At 43.2% G+C, this 21,609-nt stretch overlaps 1 long non-coding RNA gene across 1 annotated transcript; it reads right to left on the bottom strand.

The window, feature by feature from the left end:
- Positions 1–2,725: 2,725 nt before the first annotated feature.
- 4933433N18Rik lies at positions 2,726–21,125 on the bottom strand. Its single transcript, XR_873384.2, has 4 exons — positions 20,904–21,125; positions 19,981–20,098; positions 12,360–12,521; positions 2,726–3,110 (listed from the first exon to the last, which is right to left on the bottom strand). It is a non-coding gene; the product is annotated as an RIKEN cDNA 4933433N18 gene (long non-coding RNA).
- Between the last annotated feature and the right edge of the window lie 484 nt (positions 21,126–21,609).

Genomic DNA, 21,609 nt, shown 5'->3' with positions numbered 1-21,609 from the left:
CCCACCACAGTACTTGAACTTCTCTCCGCAGGACACTTAATATCCAGGGCAAATTCACACAATGTGATGTTGCTGTGTGCAACGCTGTTCTCATTGGTTAGTGAACAGAACATATCATCTGTGGGAGGAAGTGCTATGACTGTTCCAACTGTACACAACCTTCCTTCTCAGTGTGGTTCACCAGATCTCCCTCGGCAGCCTGTTCCAGCACCATAAAGATATGGTTTCTGGTTTGGATTATGTGAACAGCTTCATTATATTTGGATGCCTATCTCAGTCAGGTTGACTGAGTCATTTTTCTTATCTCTTTCCTGGATTCTGAAAGTGGCTTACACCTCCTTGTTGAGATGGTACAGGTCAGGAAAGTAGCTTTCATCAAGGGTCATGAAGATGAGATGATCTGAAAGGGGCACACTTTTGGAGCACCTGGTCTACATGTTAGCTTCATTGTTGCCTGCTCTGTATATTTGCTTGAATGTTGCTTGACAATTTCCATCCTAATACCAGCTGACAAAACCCTGAGCTGAAAACCATGATATTTTATGCAAGAGAAACAGGTCAGGAAACAAGATTTACTGCTCTCATTTCACACTTGGAAAAGTGAGAGGGAGTTGAGATGGTTCCACGGTGCACTTCAGATTCATAGAAAAATAACAGCAAAAACAAAACAAAACAAAACAAAACACAATACCCCAAAGCAGTAGCAGAACCTAACCAAACAGACCAAAATGAACAATGAAAAAATTGCATGGTCCTTGGAAAATCATGTGAAACTGAGGAAGAATTACTACAACTAAAATGAGATGATAGAGAACAAAACTCTAGATACTTGGAAGAAATACTGTAGCAGATACAATAAGGCTTTAAGAACCATTAGAACAGATCTAAGAATCTATAGAATAGATAGAGCAAACTTATGACACAATCCCTTGTGAATGAGGTAGAAATGGATAAATTTCCAATTACATATAAAATGCCTCAATAGATCAGTAAAAGGCAATGAAGAAATATTAATAAACAAATACAAATCAACAAGGTGCCCAAGACCACAAATATTCTTGAATGAAAACTCCCAGGTGTTTAAAGAACACCAAAGTTCCTAAAATAATTCCATAAAATGGAAGGGAAGAGACACTTCCCAATGTGTCCCAGAAAGCCAATGTTACCCTGTAACCAAAATCAGATAAAGTGAAAATAGGTGCTGGTTCTTTAATGGATAGAGTTGGTTACCACCAGACCTGATGACCCAAGTTTTATTTCTCATGCCCACATGATGGATTGAGAGATCTGTCCTCACAATTTGTCCTCTGATTTTCACATGTGTGCAGACACACATATGCAATTAAAACTACAATAACCAAATATTATGTCAAATTTTCCATGTAAAAATGTGAAAACCAAACAAGACTGCTTTGATACTTCACGATACTTCAACACATATTTAAAAAGTCATATTCATGATCAAGATCATTCATGAATATGGAATGAGTCTTAAATACACAGATCCTTAAATTAAAAACATGTGAAGTATAATCAAGACCAAAAAATGTGTGTAGCCTTAAGAATGTCGTTTTGTCCTTTTCCAGAATGTAGGTCGAAGTACAGATACTGCTCCGTGTGATAAGTCAAATCCCTAAAGACAAATGTGCTGTTTTTTCTCCTATGAGGAATGTGCATGTTTGGTGGAGCCTGGAAACAAGAGGACATGAAAGAGGGTAGAGTTCTGCTTCTCTAGGGTGTTCCATAGGGCATGTGCTGGCCTGGGGTCTGGTTGTCTCAGTCACTACAGACTGTCCAGGGAGTGCTGCACAGGGTCCTGGGAGCTTCAGAATCCAGACTCTTGCAGCCCCAAAGCGCCATTAGCCAAACATGGGGGAGAGAGACTCAGTGCCTAGGACCCAACCTAATTGATTCAGACAAGATGAGAAGGTATGGTGAGGGACCCACCTCACTAGCAAGCCTGGTGTGGATGCTCATCTTTTTTCCTCTCAGTGGTAGCTCCTTAAAGCCCACCTCTTTGGGAGGTTGTTCCATCACCACGTGGGTTCACAGAACATAAAGGACAGTGTACATGAACCTCAGGGCAAACAATACCTGTTCCTCCATTGAGAACAACCCTAGAGCACCTCCCCCACCAAAAAGGGACAGAAACCAAAAAACTGAACAGAACAAAGTTCTCCAAAATCCTCACCACCAGGATAATTAAAAATGTCAGACAAAGTGTTTTACACAGACACACACACACACACACACACACACACACACACATACACACACACACACACACACACACACACACAAAAACCACAGGCACATGCACACACGCACACTGCATAATTCAAGATTCCAAGATGCAATGGCACTTCTCAGTCAGGAGCAATAAACATTTTGTTCCTATGTGGGAGGCATCTGGAACTCCCTTCAGGCTGGCATAACTTTCTGTCTGACCCTCAGGCCTGGGTACACAGTAGACTTAATGTGTATGCACTAGCCAGTGCAGCAGGACCTGTCACTATGTCCTCAGGAGTTTCTTATATCTACATATAAACCTGGGATCACACAAGGTAATCAAAGTCTGTTTTCAAAAGCCTTGCCCTGGTTTTTAGGTACCCAGAAAGATACATAGATAAAATTCCTTCCCAGGCATTTCCTGGTCTGTGGACTCTGAGGAAAGAGTCTCTAACAGGCCTGACTCATAGCCTGGGGCTCTGAGTGTAGGATCTCCAGACCATCACAGTGTCAGCCTGCCTTCGTTCATAGCAGAGAATAGGTGTCCAATGTGTCTATGTTGAGAAGTGGGGATTACTAGGAACCTGGTTCTTCCTCTACTCCTCTTTAGTTAATTGTTGAGAGAAATATGAATTCTTTACTTGTATGCAAAAGCCTGGGATTCATCAGGAGACATGAACCTGGAAGCAATTGCACCTGGATGCTGTTGTATAGTAGTATTTTGCAACATGTAAGAGCAGAGCGTCCTGGTCCCTTGGCAAGCAAATCTCTGGCACACCTGGCATCACCAGCACGGAAGACTGCATTCGAATCCACAGCCACACCTTTAGATGAAGAAGTCAGGAGGGAGATGAGTCTGCTACAGGAGGCTAGATACAGACCTGGAATTTAAGAGAGCCTGGGTTGAGTGCTTCCCCTTCCCTGAACCTGGTTGCTTTTGATAAATATGGCAGAGGATCAAAGAACAGCCTCTTCCAGAGCATTGATGCTCATGCCAAGCACATGACAGTGGGACCCTGCCAACCCAGGGCTGAGAGCTGCAGTTTACACAGAGATATGCCAGCTTTCGGGTCCAGAAGACATGAGATGAGGGTGACCAGAGGCATGGTGATCCCTACACTAGTACACTTTAAGCATGGCTGACAGCCTGGCTCCACTGCACCTCCCAGCTGGACTTCCTAGGCCTCTGCACATGAAGATGAGGGACAGGCAATTAAGGCCTGTCCTCTTCCCATGCCAGTTACAATAAACTCCGGCTTGCAGGGAATAGGAATAGTGTTTGACACCAACTTAGAGACAAGATAATCAGCATTTGCATGAGTGCATAGCCTGCTGCAACAGCTGTGTAGGCCACCACATCTAGCAGTGCAGCTGACAGCAGGGTGTAGTGTCTGTCCTTCATGCTTCCCATATAAACAACCTCTCTGCAAGCTCCTCTCCCTGAATGCACCCAAGGACAGCACCCACCACTTATCAAAGAGACTCCTGGTCTTTTTTAGTTACTAGTCAGCAAACAAGTCACAGGAATGCTGTTTCCCAAACCCCATCTATGGCAGAATGCTCCAGCCAGGCCAGCTCTCACCTCCCAACCTCATTGTTATGATGTTCAGACTCATAGAATGTGAGAATAAAGCAGAGGTTGACTTCATTCCACTCTCCTGAGAGAAAAAAGAAGGCATATGATTCTTTTTTGTTGTTTTGTTTTTCAAGGCAGGGTTTCTTTGTATAGCCCTGGCTGTCCTGGACCTCACTCTGTAGACCAGGCTGGCCTTGAATTCAGAAATCTGCCTTCCTCTACCTCCCAAGTGCTGGGATTAAAGGCCTGGGCCACACTTCCTGGCAAGGTAGATGATTCTTAAAAGAATATCCACGAAAGCACGTTCCATAAACTGAGCTCACATGTCCAGGAAGCCAGCTGTTTAAGGATTGCAGGGGAAATACAGCTGACCCCACCACTGAAAACTGGTGTTTGCAAAAATGCATAACAGAGCTCACACTTTCAAAAACATTGTCTAGAGAAAATTGCTAACTACCCCATACTGCCCCTGCAACCTCCCCTTTCCCAATTAATGAACATTAGCTGCAAAACTCCTGCTTTGTGTGCAGGCTAAATCATCTCAGTCTTATATGCCCTGCCATCTTGTAGCAGCATATACTATCCTAAGCATCCACAGGCCCCACCCACAGAATTTATTAGAAATCAGGACCTATTACACACACCACTGGCGGCAGCCAGCAGCCAGGTGTTTCATCAGACTCTCATGAACACCTCCATATCAGTACCACGTACTGACATGCCTCCATGGCACAGACACAGACTCTTAACAGTGTAGTAAAACAGTGCCAGGCTGATGGCATCCAGGAGGGCCTGTTACATAGCAGTATATGACTGATGTGCTGCATTGAGTATGAAACATATCAGGTTCAGCTTGTCCCCCCTGCAATCTAAAAAAAAAAAAAAAAAAGGCTGGGTATAGAGTATTGTTACACACCTCACACCTCACATAAGCATCTAGCTATCAGACCCTCTAATCTTCTACACATTCTGCAGACACTGCTGATGAACAGCCCTGGTATAACCACATTGCTTTTGAAAACACTCGACAGGCACTGATGCTTGGCAAGCCACCCCTGAGCCTGCACTCACTGATAATTGCTGAACTTCTTCACAGAACTATCACTGGACTCTCAAACCTCTAGCTACTGAATAATGACACAGAAACTTATATTTGTTTATTGTAGCTTGGGCCTTAGCTTGCTACCCCACAACAAGCATGTATAACTTCATTAACCCATTTATTCTAATTCACATTTCTCACATGTCTCAAAACTTCATTTTCATTACATCTGACTTCCTGCATTTCTGGCTGGAAAATCCCTCCCACCTCAGATTTCTTCCCACAGTTCCTCTCTCATCCCATAAGTTCCAACTTCTGTACTCTGCACAGATATAGGCTTGCAGCTCTTTATTAAAGCCAGAGAATGCCTTAGGCTTGTAAGGAGGACAGAGATAACCTACACTCAGTGCACAGAAATGCTACTCCAGTAAAGTCCCAAGAGGGTGCCAGTCACTCTAGCAGACCCCATCACCATCACAACCCCTGCTGGAAATCATCCCCTGCCTGACATCCCCTCCATGCTGTCCATCACCACAGGGTCTAATTGTAAGGATGGGTTGCTCAATACTCTAGAACGGTACATATACAACTATGTGCTAGGCTCCAGTGATCTATGACCCCTAACAAATCAAACATATGGTCATTGGTGTTAGCTCCTCACCATTGCCATCCAAACTACACTGGCCTCCCATGTACTACTACTGGCTGGCCATGTACTTCCCTCCAACCAAATTTTTTAGAAATCAGGCTTTGTTGGACAACACTTCCAGGTTGTCCTTTCAAATACAATGCTGGATATTAGAGCCTTCTACACAAATGTTCTTCTTGCACCCCACATAGATCACTAAACATCATGCCCAACTTAACAATGGGGGTTATGGCCACATATACACATCTAGGTATCAGGCCGTTCTTACCCACAAACACTGTTAGAAGCAGACCTTGCAAAATATCCCCCTCTGTTGAAGCCAAAGGCACCTGTGTTTTCCTGGGCTCACTATCCCTAGACTCTGCAAATTCAAACATACCTCTTGGTATCAGGTACTCTCCCTCCTTCATCCCAAACCAACATTTATTCTTATGTGTTTTCCCATGATGGTAGTACTCTACCATGTTTCAGGTACACATTAGGTTACATGACAACAGTATACACGCACACACACACACACACACACACACACACACAAAGACTGCTAGGAATCAGGTCCTCCTGGATACTTCCCCTGTCTCTGACACAACATACACATTGTTATGCACTGGGCTCTCTTGGACAACTTTCATCAACCCTCCATACAAGGTTACCTTGGACTCTACCCAATTGAAATTAAAAACAGTATTGTGTGACTATTGAACTCTACCCAGCATACTGTGATAGGAGCAAGGTTTTCTTGAACATGGTCCCTACAACACTGACAGCAAAATATTTATTTTTAAGCCATACTAACTAGACTTAGAATTTTTGCCATCATTTCTAAACTTACAGGTGTCAGGCCTCCTAGACAACTCTGTCAGCTGACAACCTACATATAATTCAAGGAATCAGGCCCTACTGGACACCCTTCTACCACAAGTGCCATCCTACTATATAACCCTAAATCTCAGCTGCCACTCACTGCCACCATGGATATACTAAAAGGTATCAGACCATGCCTGGCACAGCCTCAGACCCTGACTGGATACCAGCATAGCTTCAATATCTATAAACTTGTAGGTATCAAGGATCCTTGTCAAACATTCATCCAACATTTCATTTTTTATGTAAAAATGAATCAGAGTATGCATCTCTCTTGTGTGAAGATGGTTAACAAATACTACAGCAATATTCACACAATACTGTTTTCAAACAAATGAAGGATTATTTGAAGTAAATATTGATGGACACATCAGTATTACAAATAGAGACACATTTTAGGTCCTGTGAAAATGTTCTCAATTGAAAACTTTGGTGATGAATGGATGAAGTTTAAAGGACCCTTGCTCTTCACCACAAAGACTGACAGCCTCCTGCTGTGTGGGTGACAGAGAAACCCTGATAATCTCATGATGGTCTGGGTGATCCTAACCACTAAAAGATCATTGGCACTGAGGTCCCAGGGTTCCCAAGGTCAGAATATGTGACTAGGTAAATGTCTCAGGAAGACACACACAGCCTTGAGCTCACCAATACTCAAGTTATAAGATACCCTGGTAGACCACCATCTCTACTACACTGTCATCTATCAGGATTTGTTAGATACCCCACCCTCCTAACATCAAATCCCCAGATAATATTAGTCAGAATGGCTAAGATAAAAAATTCAGGTGACAGCAGATGCTGGCAAGGATGTGGAGAAAGAGGAATACTCCTCCATTGTTGGTGGGAGTGCAGGCTTGTACAACCACTCTGGAAATCAGTATGGCGGTTCCTAAGAAAATTGGACATAGTACTACCGGAGGATCCAGCAATACCTCTCCTGGGCATATATCCAGAAGATGCCCCAACTGGTAAGAAGGACACATGCTCCACTATGTTCATAGCAGCCTTATTTATAATAGCCAGAAGCTGGAAAGAACCCAGATGCCCCTCAACAGAGGAATGGATACAGAAAATGTGGTACATCTACACAATGGAGTACTACTCAGCTATTAAAAAGAATGAATTTATGAAATTCCTAGCCAAATGGATGGACCTGGAGGGCATCATCCTGAGTGAGGTAACACATTCACAAAGGAACTCACACAATATGTACTCACTGATAAGTGGATATTAGCCCAAACCTAGGATACCCAAGATATAAGATACAATTTCCTAAACACATGAAACTCAAGAAAAATGAAGACTGAAGTGTGGACACTATGCCCCTCTTTAGAAGTGGGAACAAAACACCCTTGGAAGGAGTTACAGAGACAAAGTTTGGAGCTGAGATGAAAGGATGGACCATGTAGAGACTACCATATCCGGGGATCCACCCCATAATCAGCATCCAAATGCTGACACCATTACATACACTAGCAAGATTTTATCGAAAGGACCCAGATGTAGCTGTCTCTTGTGATACTATGCCGGGGCCTAGCAAACACAGAAGTGGATGCTCACAGTCAGCTAATGGATGGATCACAGGGCTCCCAGTGGAGGAGCTAGAGAAAGTACCCAAAGAGCTAAAGGGATCTGCAACCCTATAGATGGAACAACATTATGAACTAAGCAGTACCCCGGAGCTCTTGACTCTAGCTGCATATGTATCAAAAGATGGCCTAGTCGGCCATCACTGGAAAGAGAGGCCTATTGGACACGCAAACTTTATATGCCCCAGTACAGTGGAACGCCAGGGCCAAAAAGGGAGAGTGGGTGGGTAGGCGAGTGGGGGTGGGTGGGTATGGGGGACTTTTGGTATAGCATTGGAAATGTAAATGAGCTAAATACCTAATAAAAAATGGAAAAGGAAAAAAAAAAAAAAGAGCATCAGCACAGACAACGTGCACCTAGCAATCTGGGCTCTGTGCGAAGATCGCTACAGTAATAATGGGAAAATGGCAAATCGAACGTGGGCGCTGCTGCAGTCGCTGCCGTTTCCTCCTTTATGTGTTCTCCTTAATTGCCAGAAGATATTATTTTTCACCACTTAAAAAAAAAAAAAGAAGGACACATGCTCCACTATGTTCATAGCAGCCTTATTTATAATAGCCAGAAGCTGGAAAGAACCCAGATGCCCCTCAACAGAGGAATGGATACAGAAAATGTGGTACATTTACACAATGGAGTACTACTCAGCTATTAAAAACAATGAATTTATGAAATTCCTAGGCAAATGAATGAACCTGGAGGACATCATCCTGAGTGAGGTTACCTAATCACAAAAGGAACTCACACAATATGTACTCACTGATAAGTGGATATTAGCCCAGAGACTTAGGATACCCAAGATAAAAGATATAATTTGCTAAAAACATTAAACTCAAGAGAACGAAGACCAAAGTGTGGACACTTTGCCCCTTCTCAGAATAGGAAACAAAACACCCATGGAAGGATTTACAGAGACAAAATTTGGAAGTGTGACAAAAGGATGGACCATCTAGTGATTGCCATATCCAGAGATCCATCCCATGATCAGCTTCCAAACGCTGACACCATTGCATACACTAGCAAGATTTTGCTGAAAGGACCCAGATATAGCTGTCTCTTGTGAGACTATGCCAGGGCCTAGCAAACACAGAAGTGGATGCTCACAGTCAGCTATTGAATGGACCACAGGGCCCCCAATGGAGGAACTAAAGAAAGCACCCAAGGAACTAAAGGGAACTGCAACCCTATAGGTGGAACAACAATATGAACTAAGCAGTACCCCAGAGCTCTTGTCTCTAGCTCCATATGTATCAAAAGATGGCCTAGTCGGCCATCACTGCAAAGAGAGGCCCATTGGACTTGCAAACTTTATATGCCCCAGTACAGGGGAATGCCAGGGCCAAAAAGGGGGAGTGGGTGGGTAGGGTGGGTAGGGGAGTGGGGGTGGGTGGGTATGGGGGACTTTTGGTATAGCATTGGAAATGTAAATGAGCTAAATACCTAATAAAAAATGGAAAAAAAGAGAAGGGGATCAAAATACCCATGGGAGGAGATACTGAGACAAAGCATAGAACAGAAACTGAAGGAAAGGCCATCCAGAGACTGTCCCACTGGGGATCCATCCCATATACAGACAACAAACCCAGACACTATTGTGGATTCCAACGAGTGCTTGCTGACAGGACCCTGATATAGTTGTCTCCTGAGAGGATCTGCTAGTGCCTGACAAAGAAGTGAATGCTCACAGCCATCCACTGGACTGAGCACAGGGTCCCCAGTGGAGGAGCTAGAGAAAGGACCAAAAGAGCTAAAGGGGTTTGCAGGCCCATAGGAGAAACTACAATATGAACCAACCAGTATCTCCAGAACTCCCAGGGACTAAACCACCAACCAAAGGGTACCCATGGCTCCAGATACTTATGTAGTAGAGGATGGCCTTGTGGGACATCAATGAGAGGAGAGGCCCTTGATCATCCTGTGACAGCTTGATTCCCCAGTGTATTGTAATGCCAGGACAGAGAAGCAGGAGAGCATGGGTTTCTGGTGGGGGGAGGGGAGGAGGATAGAGGGTTTTTCAGAGGGGAAATGAGGAAAGGGGATTTGAAATGTAAATAAAGAAAATATCTAATAAAGAATTAAAAAACAAAACAAGTGGCCTAGCGGAATGAACTAACACCTCTCCTGTCACTGTACCCTTTTCCTGGGCCTCCCTCAGAGTGGGCACATGAAGGACAGGGGTGTTCGTGTCTTGAAAGCACATTTTACCATGAATTAAGTCTGTTATATAGTGTCATTTATATTGTTAGGCCCCATTTTGGCCCTGGTTTGGGCCTTGAGGACCAATCCCGAACCTGGCTTGAATTTTGAGGCCTGTCTCACTCACTTCCATATAAGGATGACTCTGCAAGACCTCTTTGGTGTTGCCTCTGGCCTACCATTGTTGATGTAAAGCTATGCCATTGGCCCTGTCAGTCACTCCATACCCTCCATCACCCTTCCCCTACCTCCTACATCATCTTACCCCACCAAAAATACCCCTATGTTCTGAACTTTATAAGTGAGAGGCTGATATCATATAATTGAGTGTCTGCTTCAACAAGACTCCAGGCTGTGTGTGGTTTTTTTTTTTTGGTTCATCAACACATACCACCCTCCTCAGCCCTGTAGTGTCCAGGCAGGACCTCTCTTCTCTTGCCTGGACCTGCCCGAAAGGAGCCAGATAGATATAGATAGATGTAGATGTAGATGATGTAGATGTAGATGCAGATGCAGATGCAGATGCAGATGCAGATGCAGATGCAGATGCAGATGCAGATGCAGATGCAGATGCAGATACAGATACAGACACAGATATAGATGGATATAGATAGATAACAAAATTATGCACAAGGGTCTAAATATACCCATAGGTGAAAAGTTAATTGGAGGAAAGGGGAACCAGAAAGCACCTGAGGGGTACTGGGGCTGTCCATCACCATTTTTTGCATCCTGTTTGGACACGAGCTGATGAACCTGGGGTCTAACACTGCACTGCCATTCAATCTTGGCCATCAGTCGACTGAAACCCCTAATTTAGGTCCTGTTCTGAGGGCCCTGAGTAGGCCCAACTGTTTCCGTTTAGGTTCTATTCAGGGGCCTTGTTTGTAGTGCCTTCCTGGAAATAGCCTCCTATCTAACACAAGAACAGTGTGTCTTAACTAAGGAAAGCCTGAGTACACAGGCTGGGTAAAGTCCTCTAAACACAATCTGTCCACCACAAGAATGGAGGATCCACCCTTGGAAAAAGAGGAGGTAGACCTGGGATTATCCCTGCACCATCACACTTCAGCAGTGTAGGTGGCTCATCACAGAGAATGGAGCCTTGTGGCAGGAGATGTGCTCAACCATTGGACATCAGGCCCTCTCAGGTTTCAGGGCCAAGCTGATATCCCTGCCAGAGACGCTTATAGTGGTAATTCTCAACCTGGGGGTCATAACCACTTTGGAGGTTGTAGATCAGATATCATGCATATCAGATATTTATATTATGATTCAAAACAGTAAAATATTTACAGGTTGGAGGTAGCAATAAAGTAATTTTATGGTTGAAGTGTCACCACATCATGAGGAACTGTATTAAAATGTTGCAGAGTCAGGAAGGTTGAAAACCAGTGGCTTATAGGAAGGAGATGAGGCAGGAAGGCCAAAAGGACAAGGAACTATGTAATGCTATAGTGTTTTGATCAGTGACTCCTGCTTACACTGAGTGAATTGTACATAGAATCCCAACATTACTTGAACATGAAGCCTATAAGAAACAGCTTCAAACTTCAAACGGGTCCATGTGTGCCCTGTGCCCAGGAACTGGCAACAAGTCTCAGTGTCCATTGTGGTGTTCTTAGCCATGGTCAGTGGTATTCTTAGCCACCCTGCAAGGAAGGCACCTTCTGGAATCTGCTAAAAGGTAATGTCTTCTCTTTTGTCTGTCATTTATGTTTTAGGGTATGTGCTCCATGAACATAAAATGAATAAGCCCAGGAGTGGGGTGCATGCTTAGGAGTTTAGTGAAGTCACATACTGAGCATGATCAGTGCACTAGTGTCTTCCTGCATGGAGCATGTGCAGGGAGAGACCCACACTTCTACCCATATGCACAGGCTCATGGGGTGAGGTGCCCATGCTTTACTTGCTGGAGCAGGATGTGGCTTCCCAAATAGGATGCCAATGCTCTCCTCATCCCCTTCAGGTAATAAACCTTCCTCGTCTCTTTTGTCTCATCTCTGCTTGGTTTCTCTTTCACTCACTGCCAGGAGGACCCTTGGTATTTGTCTTGCATTTAGACAATCAGTGTAGCCCACACAGCAGGCATCTGCCATGCTGCTCTCTCCCTTTCTTCTGCATCAGTGACATGACCTGCTGGGCCTACACAGTTGTGCCTACTTCAGGACAGTGAAAGCCCTTCAGGGATAGAGAGTTAGTGGTGGACTTACTCCTCATATGCACATTAGCAGTGTCCTGGGTAGGGAACAGGAATATTGATGGCCCTTCCTCAAGTTGTCCCATCCAGGGGACAGGTGCCAAGGTACGTTCACCTCTCAAGGCTCAGCTGAAACACTTTCGCATCCTGTTCAGGAATTTTGTTGCAGCTTCAGCTGGAAAAGATAAGACATGACCTTTCAGCCTAATAATTGTACAAATGGAGGACCAGCAGGGTAAATCTGCCAACACACACACATACACACACACAAACAAACACACATGCTGCTAGCTATGATACCATGCTGCTCCTGCGCCTCCCCCTACACTGCTAGGAAAGGAACTATGAAAGAAGGAGGGAAGGCTTGTCAGAAGATGCATAACAAATCCTGAAACACAACAGTAAAGTAACAGAGGGTGGAAGTGTGCATCAGAATTCCCAGTATGTTAGGAGAACTGGCAGAAGATGTGCGTTAGCTACAGGGATCAAGGGAATCCAATAGGCTCTGATATACTAGTATACATGGGACAAGCTGGGCACTGGGGGAAAGGCTGGATACCTAGGAGTTCCTATGGGAAAACAGCAGGGCAGTGTCCACCATGTCTTGACAATGTGCAATGTGTGCAGATGGAAATGACAGGGTAAAGGGGAGCATGACTCCCTAGGTCCTGTCCCTCCACATTTTGTGTATTGGGTATGTCCAGTAGGACCTGACACACAGCACAGTGGTGGCAGGAGGAGGGGCTCCTGATTCTTCAGAGTGCCTGGAGTTTGGTAGTTGAATTCCTAATAAGACTAAACCTTAGCAGTGAACACAGGAGGTTAGGAACAGCAGGGTCTGATTCCTAGCAATGTATGTGAGGTAGGGTGGTCTCACAGGGTATAAGACTTAGTATTGTGGGGTGAGGTACAGTGGATTTACCGGCATAGACCAAAACATAGCAGCATCTTTTGAGTGATGGGGACAGGGAGGGAATGTGTCCAGCAGGGTCAGATAAAAAACCCAATACCCAATAGTGCGGCTAGGGTTCCAGCAGCATCAGTTTTATGACAGTATATATAGGGCTCTAAGTGAAGGTCAGCAGCTTCTACCAGTTTATGTGGGGTAGGGCCCATTAGGTCCTGAGTTATGGAAGATTGTATTCACCCAGGAATATGCAGCTGGCGTTGATAGCTTCCAGTGTATATGGTGTATCTGTGAAGGAGGTGTCAGCAAGGCCTGATACCTAAAACTTTATAATATTCACTCTCCCTTGCTGCTGCCCCAAATACAATGATAATTTTCAGGCAGGGTTGGACACACTCATCTAGAACCCATGTAATGTTTAAGGTGTCAGGACTCAAAGGACAACACACCAGACTGGCTACACCACTTACTATACCAGATGACAGATGCTACTGGACCACACAAACTCCCTGCTGCTATCTGAAAAACACAAGCAAGCTATCAGGCCCTACAGCTTGTACCCTGATGAAGCCCCACATATAGTGCCATTTTGAGATCCTTCTGGACACCCTCCACAATCCACGACACACACTGAGGTTAAAGCCCTCTAGGAATTCCACTCCACTAGCAGGGACAACTTCTAGGCCCTAGATCCTGCTGCACTCGCCTTTCCCCTTTCCCACAGCCCTAAATACACTGCTTTTATCACTCCATGCTGGGTGCCCACACACACAGTGCTATTTTCAGGCAAGGATGTCCATTCAGGCAAGGATGGACACCCAAAGCCACCTTCCCACATAGTATTCAGGTGTCTAGGCCTTCCTAAATACCCCTTCCCTGAGGATACCACCCCAACCACAGTGCTAGCTATCTGACATTACTAGAAATTCCATTGACACTGCCACATAGCTTGGCCTAGGGGACAGCGTGCTGGCATTGTACACACACAGACTCTTGAGGGCATGTCCATCACAACTGATGTCCTAAGTTTATCCAGCAGAGCCTATGACATAGTAGATTATAGACTGTGACAGGAGTACAGGAGTCTCCATCTAGGCCTGATAACTAATGTAGTAGGTACAGATTGGTGCTCATGTCTAAGAGGGTCCTGACACCGAGAAGGACATGTGAACTTCATTAATGTGAGACTGTCAAGCAGGGCCCGGGACATAGCAGTGAGTTGATGGTACAGTGGCAGGGAGTGTCCATCAAGGTCTGATGACTATCAGTCAATATGAGGTTTTGTCAGGCATCAGGACCAGATACACAGAACTAATGTGCTGCATATGTTGGTGACCTGTTCAGCATGCTTCAACACCCAGCAGTCAGTGTGGTGTTTGGTGGGAAGTAGTGCATGGCCCAATACTTGGGAATGTATTCAAGGCAATGGGGAGGTTTTAGAGTAATTCCTGGTGCCTCCAAGTACAAGTGCTATTTAACAGTGTATTACACCTGGGGTATATGCCAGGACAGGAGGTGTCCTGAAAGATGTGAATCTAAGAGTATATGTTGGTTAATGGCAGGGGGTGGAATGACAAGCAAGTCCTGATACCTGTCCCTGTATCTCTGGTGGCAATGTGGTTAGGGGAATGCCTAACAGGTTCTGTCACCTCGCATTGTATATGAGACAACAAAACAGCTGCTGTTTAGCCAGGACTGATGTCCAGAAATCTATATGTTAATTGACCTTCAGGTACTTGAAGTAACAATGTATATAGGGTGTTAATGTAAGGCTGTAGGAGATCAAGTCTTGTTGCTCACCCCATCCCACACTACCTGACAAAACTGTGCTATGATCAGATCCAGTAGAGAGTCCCTCTCTGCCACACATAATATGTTGGGAATCTGGTATAACCTCACCACACACTATACCACTACCACCCTTGAACTACTGCCCAGAGGGACCTTTGATGGCCAGGCCAAATACATACAATTTCATGTCTCTGTGTTCAATAGTGTTCTCATGGCATAGTGAAATGAACACATTATCTGCGTGGGGATGTGCTAAGCCTGTTCCTCCTGAAAACTGTCAACCTTCTGTGGCTCAAAACATCTCCCTCTGCTGTACATTCTATCACCATAAAGATGCATTTTGTGATGTGGAGCAGCTTCATGATGTTTGGATTGTCCAGAAGCTTAATTTGTCAATTTCAGTCCTGTTGTCTGTGTCATTTTTCTCACCCCATTCAGAAGATCCTGACAGCAGACCACACCTCTTTGAGGAGGTGGCAGAGCCATGTAAAGCTGCCTTTAATGAGGCTCCTGAGGTGACCCAACAGTGTCTCACTTTCAGAAGGCCTGACCTCCAGGTCCATCTGCATCACTGCCGCTCTCTTCACTTCCCTGCAAGCTGCTTGACAATTTCCACCCTAATGTCAGCTGACAAACAATGAGATGAAAACCATGGTATTACAAACAAGAGAAACAGGATTGGAAGAAGCCTTACTGTTCTAAATTCCAACATAGAAAAGTAAGAGAGAGTTGAGATGGCCCCATAGTGCACTTCTGGGTCAGAGAAAACTAACAACACAACACTGGAAGTTACTGGGACCAACAGAATCTAGGCACCCAGGAACTCCACCTGACCAGTGGCATAGGTACCTTCTGGTCTGCATCCGTGCCCTGAGCAGACCTTGAGCATTAACTCCACAGTCAGTCCCACAACACCCAGAGTAAGCACCACTCCAAGGCTTTCTAACAACCCCAGGATTGCAGGTTCACAGAATCACAGGATAGCAGGTTTGCAGGATCTCAGAATCACAGGATGCCAGGATCCCAGAGGCAGCTTGACTCCCATAAGCTCTGACACACCCAGGATCTCACAATCACAGGATCCCAAAATCACAGAATTTCACAATCACACGATCCCAGAGACAGCAGAACTCGGAGTTGTCTGACAACCAGGATCACAGGAAGGACAGGCTCCAGTCAGACATAGCCAGGGTAGGTAGCACTAGAGATAACCAATGGAAGGAAGGCAAGCATAAGAACATAAGCAACAGAAACCTAGGTTACTTGGTAGCATGAGAACCCAATTCTCCCACCAGAGCAAGTCCTGGATACATCATCACATCAGAAAAGCAAGATTTGAATCTAAAATCACTTTTCATGATAATGATAGAAAACTTTAAGAAGGACATAAATAACTTCCTTGAATTATAGCAGAACACAGGTAAACAGCTAAAAACCTTTAAAGAGGAAACACAAAAATCCCTTAAAGTACAGAAAACACAATCAAACAGGTGAAGGAAATTAACAAAACCATGGAAGATCTAAAAATGGAATTAGAAACAATAAAGAAATCACAAAGGGTGACAAACCTGGGGGTTAGAAAACCTAGGAGAGATATCAGGAGTCATAGATGCAAGCATCACCGTCAGAATACAAGAAGAGAGAACCTCAGGTGCAGAAGATACCATAGAAATCATTGACACAACAGTCAAAGAAAATGCAAAATTCACAAAGATCCTAACCCAAAACATCCAGGAAATCCAGGACACAATAAGAAGACCAAACCTAAGGATAATAGGTATAGAACAGAGCGAAGATTCCCAACTTAAAGGGCCAGTAAAAATCTTCAACAAAATTGTAGAAGAAAACTTCCCTAACCTGAAGAAAGAGATGCCCATAGACATACAAGAAGCCTACAGAACTCAAAATAGACTGGACCAGGAAAGAAATTTCTCCAGTAACATAATAATCAAAACACCAAATGCACTAAATAAAGAATGTTAAAAGCAGTAAGGGAAAAAGGTCAAGTAACATAGAAAGGCAGACCTATCAGAATTACACCAGACTTCTCACCAGAGACTATGAAAGCTAGAAGATCCTGGGCAGATGTCATACAAACCCTAAGTAATCACAAATTCCAGCCTAGGCTACTATATCCAGCAAAACTGTCAATTATCATAGCTGGAAAAAACAAGATGTTCCATGACAAAACCAAATTTTACACAATATCTTCCCATAGATATGGCCTTACAAAGGATAACAGATGAAAAACACCAACACAGGGAGGGATACTACACCCTAGGAAAAAGTAAGAAAGCAATCTTTCAACAAACTTAAAAGAAGATAGCCACGGAAGCATAATTCTACCTCTAAATACAAAAATAACAAGAAGTAACAATCACGTTTCCTTACTATCTCTTAACACCAATGGACTCAATTCCCCAATAAAATACATAGCATAACAGACTGGATATGTAAACAGAGCCCAGCATTTTGCTGCATACAGGAAATCCATCTCAGTGGCAAAGACAGACACTACCTCAGAGTAAAACGTTGGAAAACAATTTTCCAAGCAAATGGTTCCAAGAAACAAGCTGGAGTAGCCATTCTAATATCGAATAAAATCAACTTTCAACCAAACGTTATCAAAAAAGATAAGGAAGAACACTTCATAGTGGTCAAAGGAAAAATCTACCAAGATGAACTCTCAATTCTTAACATCTATGCTCCAAATGCAGGGCACTCACATTCATAAAAGAAACTTTACTAAAGCTTAAAACACACATTTTAACCCTTACAGTAATAGTGGGAGACTTCAACACCCCACTCTCAGCAATGGACAGATCATGGAAACAAACTAAACAGAGACACAGTGAAGCTAACAAGTTATGAACCAAATGGATCTAACAGATATTTATAGAACATTTCATCCTAAAGCAAAAGAATATACTTTCTTCTCAGCCCTCATGGTACCTTCGCCTAAATTGACCATATAATCAATCACAAAACAGACCACAATATATACAAGAAGATTGAAATAATCCCATGCACCCTATCAGATCACCACAGACTAAGGCTGGTCTTAAATACCAACAAAACAATGGAAAACACACATACACATGGAAACTGAACAACACTGAACTCAATGACAAATTGATCAAGGAAGAAATAAAGAAAAATTAAAGGCTTTTTAGAATGTAGAGAAAATGAAGACACACCATACTCAAACTTATGGGACACAATGAAAGCATTGCTAAGAGGAAAACTCATAGCACTGAGTGCCTCCCAAAAAAACTGGAAAGAGCTTACACTAGCAGCTTGACAGCACACCAGAAAGCTCTAGAACAAACAGAAGCAAATACACCCAAGAGGAGTAGATGGCAGGAAATAGTCAAACTCAGGGCTGAAATCAACCAAAAAGAAACAAAAAGAACTATACAAGAATCAACAAAACCAGGATCTGGTTCTTTGAAAAAAATCACCAAGATAGATACACTCTTAGCCAGACTAACCGAGGGCACAAAGACAGAATCCAAATTAATAGAATCAGAAATGAAAAGGGAGACATAATGAAATATTTCTTAAAATAATTGTTCTATTTGTGGAATATTAACAGTTGGAAATATTAAAATCATGTTTTACAAACATCATGGAATTATTATTGATAATTTTTGATCACTGTGCTTGAAATTAGCATTTTCTTAATGTTTAACTTCAAAGAGTTTTTTCCACTTTAAAATTTTTTAACTATATTTACCGATGAAATAATTTCTCTCCTAGAAACACTGATAATCTTATTTAAGCAAACTTATAGTTAGATACTGCACACAGACATATAGTGTGTTTTCAATACCTATGTCAGGTGGTATCACATGAAGGCTTTTGAATATATTTCTTAATGATTCATTTTTCATATTTTATGCTCTTATAATATGCTTAATTCCTAAAGAATATTTTGTATGTTTTGAAACAATTTAATATTTAATATTAGATAGTGGATCTCAGATACGGGCAGTATTATATGTTCATTAATGATATTTTTAGGGTATGGAAGGCTATGAATATAAAAGTTGAACAAAATTTTTGTATTTGATTCTCAAAATACTCAATATTAATATGTTTGATATATATAACACATTTAAGTAAAAAAAAATTAAGATTAAAAAAAAAAAAAAAACACAACCCCAAACCAGTAGCTGATAAAACAGGCTGAAAGTGAGAGCTGAGACTAACCAAACAGAAAATAATGAACATTGAAAAAAATCCTGGTCCTTGGAAAGGAGAGAAACTGAGGAAGCATTCCCACATCTAAGGATATGAGTAGATACAGAGTAAAACTAGAGACAAATGAATGAGATACAGTAGCAGATACAGCAAGGCTCTAAAAAGCTTTAGAACAGGGCTGGAGAGATCCCTTGGGCTTTAAGAGCACTGACTGATCTTACAGAGGTCCTGAGTTTAATTCCCAGCCACCACATGGTGGCTCACAACCACCTGTAATGGGATCTGATGACCTCTTCTGGTGTGTCTGAGGACACCAACAGTGTACTAACTCACCACAAAAAAAATGTATAGATCTTAAAAAGAAAAAAAGAAAAAAGAAACATTAGAACATATCTAAAAATCTTTGAAACTGATATAGGAAACCTATACTGCAACCAATTGTGAAACAGGGAGTAATGGACAAATTTCAAAATATATATAAAAGGCTTGAATAGATCAATAACAAGCAATGAAGTTAAACTATTAACAGGAAAAAAATCAACAAAAATCCAAGGCTTGACATATTCATAAATGAATTCTACCAGACTTTCAAAGAACACCAATGTTCCTAAGATAATTTCATGAAATAAAAGGGAAGGGACATTTTTCACTGTGTTCCAGAAAGCCAACATTACCCTGTAACCACAACCAGACAAACAGAAAGCACAGTGCCTCTGTGGATAGAGTTGCTTACCACCAGACCAGATGATCCAAGCTTTCTTCCTGGAGCCCACATGGTGGAATGAGAAAACTGGCCTCACAACTGGTCCTCTGTGCTTCCCATGTGTGCAGACACACACAAACAATTAAAACTAGAGTAAACCACACACTATTACTAATATTTTCATGTAAAAGATGTAATAAACCTGAAGGATAGTCCGTGATACTTCACGATAAACAACACATTTTTAAGCTCATGTTCATGAACATCAGTTCACTCAGGAATATAAGGTGAGTCTAACATACACAAATCCACAAATAAAATCATGTGAAGAGTGTATGAGATGAAAATGGACCTAGTTTTAAGAATAAAAAGTGTCAGCCAGGTGTGGCGGCTTATGTCTTTAATCTTAGCACCTGGGAGGCAGAGGCAGGCATATTTCTGAGTTCGAGGCCAGCCTACAAAGTGAGTTCCAGGACAACCAGGACTACCCAGAGTAAACCCTGTCTCGAAAATGAACAAACAAACAAAAACAAAGAATCAAAAGTTTCATTTCCAGAAAATAGGTGGAACTAAGGATAATGCTTCATGTGACAAGCCAAGTCTCTAAAGCAACTGTGGTATGTTCTCATTTCTATGCATAATGTGCCGTTTTGGAGGAACCTGGACATAAAAGGGGGACATGAAAGAGGGCAAGGCTCTGCTTCCCTGTGATGGTCCACAGGGCTTGTGCTGGGCAGGAGCCTGCTTGTCTCAGCCACCACGAACTGTCCAGGGAGTGCTGCACAGAGTCCTGGGACGTTCAGCATCTATATTCTGCAGCCCCAAAGCCTCCATTAGCCAGGCAGCGGGAAGAAAGGGTCAGTGCCTACAACACAACTAAAGTGGTTCAGACAAGATGAGAAGGCGGGTTAGGGAGTCACATCATCAGCAAGACTAGGAAAACTAGGCTGTACCTGGGTGCTGGGGGAGTAGACAGGAGCAGCTCTCCTGAAATCATGCCTGAGCACACTGTCTCTACCTCTGTAGCCCCGGAGTGAAAACTTAACCTCAGTTATAACAGGTCAGTTACCAACTGTCTCAGCAACCTCGCACCAACTGTAACTCCTGGTCAAGACCTAATTGGTCACATGTCCAGAACTTGGCCAATCAGACTGGCTAGTGATCCAGGACTCTCCTGTTTGGTCACCCTGAGGTCATGTGACTCCTGTATGCACAGGAGAAGGTAAATGTCCCTACCAAAATCAGACTGTCTTATTACAGCAGGGTTAAGGAGAGAGGCTTTGCATGCTCTGTGCTTCCTTTCCAGGACTGTGCCAGCTAGGGTGCACCTTCCCATCCCATTGCCTCTGTCCACAGGAGAGCTCGCTAGCTATTACACTTCCTTTCTCAGGTCCGGAAATACAGACCTATTTCTGAAGAGCAGATTTTCGGTTTGCTCTCAGCTGCGGGTCGTCCCTGAGTACAAAAGCCTTCAGTTAGGTATTCAGTCAGTGATCCTTCACCTTTCACTAGGGATCACCTCCTGGGTCCAGAGGGCAACAAGACTGAAGGAATTCCTGTCTTCAGAAAAACTCACAATATAAAAGAAATAGTGCGACACATTTAAACATAGTCTATGTCTACAGTGTGTACTGTCCTTTGTCTCAGAGAAGGGGATCT

The sequence above is a fragment of the Mus musculus genome, chromosome 13 (genome assembly GCF_000001635.26).
Source record: "Mus musculus strain C57BL/6J chromosome 13, GRCm38.p6 C57BL/6J".
Taxonomy (NCBI): Eukaryota; Metazoa; Chordata; class Mammalia; order Rodentia; family Muridae; genus Mus; species Mus musculus.
This window is presented reverse-complemented; position numbering and strand designations above follow the sequence as displayed.